This window comes from Ochotona curzoniae, unplaced genomic scaffold, assembly GCF_017591425.1.
Source record: "Ochotona curzoniae isolate NIBS_2020 unplaced genomic scaffold, NIBS_Ocur_1.0 contig_2692, whole genome shotgun sequence".
Taxonomy (NCBI): domain Eukaryota; kingdom Metazoa; phylum Chordata; class Mammalia; order Lagomorpha; family Ochotonidae; genus Ochotona; species Ochotona curzoniae.
Window position 1 is genome coordinate 699,694 of NW_024465556.1, and position 7,456 is coordinate 707,149.

Consider the following 7,456-nt stretch of genomic DNA (forward strand, 5'->3'; position numbering starts at 1 on the left):
CACGGATCTCCTCTCTGTCGGAAGATGTTTGTTCTTGAGCTACCAAGCCTGGTTGCTGATCAGGCCAGAGATTAGGGGGTTAATGTCCTAACAAGGTCCCTCAACCACTGTAAGATTAGCATCAGTGCCAAGACCCAGTTTCTCTGTGCCTTATTGGCATACTGTTGAAGAATACCCTCACACAATCTATCAGTGGGATCTCGGTAGAAATGTGCCCCAGTGATTTACAGCAATAACCCTATCATTAGGACCTGCTGTTTTCTGTCTTATTTTCCAACCCTATCACTATTTTCCTTGGGTAACCTCCCAAGTAGACCACCTCCACCAAAACTCTTTCTCAAAGCTGCTTTTGGAGGGGTCCAACTGGTGACAGTTTCATTACCAGTGTCCTGACCGAGACTTAAGCTGAGAGTCAATTAAAAAGTTTAAGGATTCATTTAATAAAGTAAATATGCGTTTTGTTGTCCCTTAACTATAGTGAAGCCAGTCACAGGCAGTTTCTTTCTTTCTTGTATGGGTGATAGATGCTCAAGCTGAATAGGTGCAAAAGCATCAAAGATTTGAACTGATGCAACAATATGGGATGATGACATTGACATTGAAAGCTGAACATTGGCTTATTCCAATGTGCCACAACTAGTCCCTTTTTTTTCCTTCACAAAATGTAGAAGTGGGTTCTTTCCTCAGTTCTACTGATGGGCCAAATGGAAGTCAGGACTCAGGGGCTTCATCCAGGTCTCCCACATGGGTGCAGGAGCCCAAGTATTTGGATGCATTAGCAGGAAGCTTGATTGGCAGTGGAGCACCTGCTATTGAAGCCATCACTCATGTGAAATTCTGTCATGGCAGGCAGCATCTTGACCTATGATGTCACTTCAAAATTCTTCGTGAAACAGTTGGTTCTTGCAACTTGCAGTGGAGGATGGCCCAAAAACTTTGGGACCCTGCACCCATTTGGGATACCCAGAAGAGGCTCCTGGCTCCTACCTTCAGGTTGGCACAGTTTCAGCCATTGTGGCCACTTGGGGAGTGAATCAAAGGACAATCTTCCTCTCTGTATATCTGATTTTCTAACAAAAATAAAACAAATCTTTAAAGAAAGAATAAGGCATACAAAATTAGTATGAAATCTATGCAGTTAAAATTAAGAAAAAAAATCAAAGTAACTGTAAGAACCTCAAAGAAATAATGCTGACATTAAATCTAGTAAATTAATCAAGGAGAAATAAGTAGTAACAGACATGCCTAAGTTATAATATATAAGAGAAGCAATATTAAATATTAAGAATGGGAAATGTGGGGAACATTACTACGGCATAGTATGCTAAGCTTCAGCCTTCAGTGTTGGGATCCCTTATGAACACTGGTTCAAGTCCTGGTTGCTCCAATTCTGATCCAGCTCTCTGCTTGCAGATTGGAAAAGCTGTAGAGGATGGCTAAAGGCTTTGGGCCCCTTCACCCATTCAGATCCACTCAGCTCTGGTTACTGTGTCCATTTGGGAAGTAAACCAGCAGGCTAAGTATCTGGCTCTATTTTACCTCTGCCTTTCAAATAAGAACAAAATAAATATTAAAATGGAAAAAAATAATAGGATTTTGGTCCAGAATGTAGAGCAGTCAGACGCCTGAGGACGCATCTGACGTTGGGTAGGATAGAGAGTAGAGGGCAGTAGTCTGGTGTGGAGGGAGAAGGCAGAGGCAGCAAATCACTTATAAATGAATGGTGCCCAGCTGGGACCCAAAGCCTGAATTCCAGGTCAGTGAGCAAGTATTGTGCTTTCATAGGCCTCTTTGTGAAATGCAGTGTGTATAAAGGACAAATGAGTAAAGTATTTTGTATGTTACAATGGTTGGAATAAAATTTGGGAAGAATGGGTTCCAGAGAGCTGAGTGTGCAGATATGTGGACCCCAATGTGCAAACTTGACAAAAACTTGTAAAAACCAAACAGGAACAGTGTGCAGAGGGGAAGATGAGAGGGAGTTCTCCAGGAAATAAGACACTTGGACTGCGGCAGAAAAAAATGCATATGTGAAAACAAAGGACAAACAGAAAACACCTAGAAGTGGAGATGGGGCAGTACCATCAGCCTACTTGGAAGAGGAGTGTCTGCGTGGATCCTGTTGTTGACAATGAGGAGTCCTTCATGAACAGAACTGAAGTTGAAGATTCCAGAAGAGCTAAAACCATGGCTTGATGATTATTGGTACTTAATTACCGGACAAAAACAGCTCTTTTATCTTCCTGCCAAGTATGTGATTTCCATTCTGGAAAATTATGCAAATTATAAAAAAAATCTCATGGAAATACAAGTAATGAGAATGCTGTTAAAGAAACTGTGGTAGGAACAGAAAAATACTTCAGTATAATCCTGGACATTCAGTTGTTCTACAAAACTCAAAGAGCACAGTATGCTGGAATCGTTGCAGATCACCTGCAGCTGTGTGGAGTGCCAGTTCTACTGCCAATTATTTAACAATGGTACGAATTGTAGCAATATCCAGCTCTACCCCCTCTGGATGAGGAGAGTCTTGCTTCATTACTGAATTACCTTCACAATTTTCCAAAGTGCTGGGCAAAAAATTCCGCAGCTTTGTTCAACGCCAGTGGTTAAGAAGCGGCCCCCCTCGAATACTGCCGGAACGCCATGTGAGAGGCATGATCATTCACTGACTCTCTAATGTTTGTATCTCCGTAAACACATTTTTGTTCTAGTCTTTCTCTGGTACAAGTGATGTACTTTGAAGATGTTAGTGTATAACAGATTTGATATTTGTTTTCACTTTGATTTTAAACAAACAGGTTTGTAGCTTCTTTTCTTCTTGCTCTGTTCATGTCAAAAGTTGCTACCGGTGTACGGTGTACGCAGTGATGAGCAACAGAGGGACATCCTGAAGAATGGTTTATTTTTTTCCTGATTGACAAAGCTGCTTTTGAACACTGGTGGTTCTATTCCTTTAACAAGATGCGCTTTTATAGTATGCACTACTGCTACATGACAAGATGTTCTGATTCCTAGGGGCTTCATATAACTGAACATACTCATCCCTTTTTTGCTCTTCTATTTTTATTTTGCTCAAAGTGAAAAGCCCATCCATGAGAAGTCATCAACATTGTTTTTAGGCATTCTGTCTTTGCTCCAATTGATGAAGAAGGGTGGCTTGTTTCATAGTTTTTGTATAGAATTGACTCAGTGTAATAGAATGTAACAGAATTGACTCAGTGCATTGTGTAGCTAAGTTTTCTGAAAGTTTATTTTTTCTAATTGTTTTTCAGATTTTCCATATTTTTCTTTAAATTTCAAAAAAAAATTATTAGTGTGACTAGAAAAGGAGAAAACAGATAATCTGAAGAAAGGAATGAATAGCTTACCAAAATGAAAAAAATACAGAGAGTTTAATTTTTACAATGTGATAAAGCCTGGAGGATAGTTCAAGAAGGTTTGCCAAATAGTGCTAAAAAAAAGTTCCAGAAGAGAATAGAGTGAAGAGCAAAGAAGCATTATCTTTCTGATGGAAAATTTATCCTTTATAAATAGGTTAAATAAAAATAAACCCATACTGAAACTCACTGTAATGAAATTGAAGAATACCAAAAAAAAAAAAAAAAGAGTTGGGGGATGGCAAGGGAAGCTTGAAAAATGAACTTTATGTTTTGATGACTTTTGCTGGTAGTATGAAGTTGATCTATTAAGGAACGATGTTTAGACCAATAGCAGTCATTTCATGAGCAGCAGCAAATGTAAGAAAGCAGTGTATTAGCATTTTCAAGGTACTGAAGGAAAATTGCTATTGTTATAACATAGAATTCTTAACCCAAACAACCATGCAGGAGTAATAACAGAAATAACACATTGATCATATGCCTGATCCACACAGGTGCACAGAGACGGATTATTCAGTGCTATACAATGACTGTTGGGAGATGGGGCAGGCCAGGAAGGAGCATATAGGACCTTCCACATGATCTTTGACCTCCTTCTGCGTGTGTCATTTTTTGTTTTTATTTGTTCATTTTGCAACTCACAGGTGGTATTTAGGTTAAAGGCCTACCCAAGAGGCCTACCTCAAAAAGAGCCAGATACATTAGAATAAGCATGATGTTGAAGCAGAGCCACTTCATCTTAGGAAGACAGCTGTGACTGTGGACATAGGAGCGGTTGCATGTGGAGGTGCTAGGTGTAGCCATAAGGAATGGAACCTCCCACCAACATCAAAAACCTTCTCAACTTTCCTCCTCCAAAAGAACCCAATGTTCTTGGCTGAAACTCATGAGAGTGAGCACAGGATGTCCTCTAATTAAATTTTGCCTTACAAACTAGGATTTCCACTTCGGGGCATAAAGAATTACTTGTACCAGGCTAACTCCCTGCTGCCCACAGCTAGAAGCCTGGACAGCAAGCACCACAGAGTGATCCTTCAAAGAAAGAAAACTAATGAGGTGAGCCCTGTATTTGCTCGTAATTTCTGCCTGAAGGCATTCTGTAGACTATTGCACAAGAGAAGACTTGAAGTAAAGCATAGTTATCTTGCTAAATTGAAGACCAGAAATTGGTGTTCAGGAGGCTGAGGCTGTTGGACTTTACAGAATGGAATATTGATAGGGAGGCAGGGAAGGATGGAAGTTAGTTACACAGAAAATAGCTCTGTATCTGTACAGAGGTGCTTTGAAGTCTGTGGTTGGATACTGTGCACACATAGAGTAGACTCTAAGAGCCAGGTATGGAACAACTAACTACAAGGGGAAATAACCAAATTGCAAATTTCTATATGCAGAATAATTCCCAAAGCTAATATAGGAATGGAAAAAATTCCTGCCAAGAAGCATAAAGACTTTTCATTGTACAGACCCAGGAAGTGCCAGATTTTAGCAGTAAGGCAACTTTAGCCCTAGGGTTAAAGTTTTCTAGATCTTGCCATAAACAGTGATACAGACTAGCAGCAACAGGTATCTGTGAAATGTGGCTGAGACCAGCTGACATGTTCTTCTAAGTATAAATGAAATGTAAGCTGGATTTTTTAATATTTAGCATGAAGAAAAAAGGAATGTTAGCTATCTCATTTATAGTTTTTATATTGATGACATGTTGACAACTGAATACTTGGGAAATAAGTAAACTAATAAGAGAGAGAGTCCAGTGGTTACCAACTAGCTAGAATGAAAAAAATATATATATTGGAGAGACTATTTCAAAACCCCGCTTAGCAATGTACATATTACCAAAATTAAAATACAGATTTAACTCTATCCCAATCAAAATCCCAAAAACATTATTCTCAGAAAGAAAAAGAAGATACAAAAGTTTATCTGGAAACAAAGAGACCATGAATAGCCAAAACTATCCTGAATAATAAAAATCAAGCTGGAGGAATCATAATTCCATACATCAAAAGACACTATAGGGCAGTCGCCATCAAAATAGTCTGGTACTGAAACAAAAGATCAGTGGAGTAGAATAGAAACACCAAAATGGAGCCCACATGTGTATAGTCAACTAATTTTTGATAAGAAAAACGAAAATAATGCAAGGAAAAAGCCTGTTCTTTTCAACAAATGCTATTGGGATAATTGGATAGCAGCCTGCAGAAATAAAAAGCAAGACCCTCGCACCTGTCACCTTATATGAAAATCAGCTCCAAATGGATCAAGGACCTAAATCTGCCAGAAATAATCAAACTATTGGAGGAAAAGATAGGAAGCACTCTCCAATGTATAGACATTGGGAAAGATTTCATGAAAAGTTGCCAAAAGCAAGGCAGTCAAAGCCAAAATTAAAAAAAAAAATGGGACTACATCAAATTTAAAAGTTTCTGTATAGCAAAGGAGACTATCAGCAAAGTGAAGAAGCAATCAATGGAATGGGGAAAATCATTGCACACTACACAACTGGTAGGAGACTAATATCTACGGTTTGCAAAGGGCTTTACAAACTCAGTGACAGCAAAACAAATAATCCTGTGAAGAAATGGGAGAAGGAGATGAATAGGCAATTAAAACAAAACATTCAAATTGTTAATAAACATATGAAAAAATGTTCAGGCCCTTTAGCTGTCAGGGAAATGCAAATGGAAACCACATTGAGCTTCTGCCTAACTCCAGTAAGATAGGTCTACATTCAGAACTGTACTAATAACACCTGCTGGCATGGGTGTGGGGAGAAAGCTACCTCCCTTCACTCTTGGTGGGATTGTAGGCTAGTGCTGCAACTTTGGAAGTCAGTATGGAAAGTGCTAAGACAAGTGAAAAAGAGGGATGGATAAAGAAACTGGTACATCTGCCCCATGAAATACTACTTGGCCATTTAAAAAAATTAAAGTCTACAATCTGCAACCAAAAGGTCCCAACTAGAGACCATTATTATGTCAGTGAAACAAGTCAATCCCAAAAGGATAAATATCATATGTTTCCTCTGTAATGCAGCCTCTTTGCAAAATACCAGATCAATAGCCTTTTCGGTACTGTTTTTGCTACATCTCGTGGGTTTTGCTTTTTTTTTTTTCATTTCTTCGAAATTGTTTTTTTTTTTTAATTAAGTTCTTCATTAACTCATAGGTCATACAGTAGCATCATTCTCTTCAAGGTTTTTGATTTTCATTTATTTAGCAACACATTGGTCACACAGTAGCTTGTTATTTAACTTCATGTTGTACATTTTCTATTTTTCTTCCTATTGTCAATTTTTTTATGGCTTTTCATTTAAAGGAGTGTATAGTAACTGTGTAATAGAAGCTGTCATATCCAGATGTGAGGATATGCATCTCTACTTCCAAATCAAAGATGGTCTCCCAATGAAACTGTTAAATATATCTTGATAATAGGATGCTAGACTCTCGGCCATTGTCTATACCCACAATGTCAGGATATATTAAATAGCAGAATGAAAGATTTATACTGTTTAAGAAGGACTATGCTATTGTAATAATATGGGGGAAGTCAAGCGTGGGAGAGGCTTTAAGGAGAGAGTAAGGAGAATTCGAGTCTATGAAATTACATCATAAAATAATAATAATAAATATATCAATAAAAAAGAAGATGAACAAGGGGAGGGAAGGAAAATCCCAGAGCCTGTAGAACTATATCATGGAAAAATAAAATTAATTAATTTTAAGAACAAAATGCTATTTGGACATTTTTTAAATGTCCTTTATTACTTTTATTACTAATAAAAGCTATTCCTTGAAATTTGTACTTTCTTTTTTTATTTTTTGTTTATTTTATTTTATTGTTAATGACATTGTATTATGTGATACAGTTTTATAGGCATTGGGATTTCCCCCGCTACTCCTAAAACCCTCCCTCCATGGTGGATTCCTCCACCTTGCTGCATAACCACAGTTCAAGTTCAGTTGAGATTCCTTCGTTGCAAGCACATACCCAGCATAGAGTCCAGCATCTTATTGTCCAGATAACTTTAACGGCTTCTTGGGGAGACCTTCTCTGGTCTGAAGGTAGAGCTA

The 7,456-nt window shown here is 38.1% G+C and overlaps 1 pseudogene; it reads left to right on the top strand.

Moving 5' to 3' along the window:
• Positions 1-1,720: 1,720 nt before the first annotated feature.
• On the top strand, positions 1,721-2,652 carry LOC121153470 (annotated as a pseudogene).
• Positions 2,653-7,456: the final 4,804 nt, after the last annotated feature.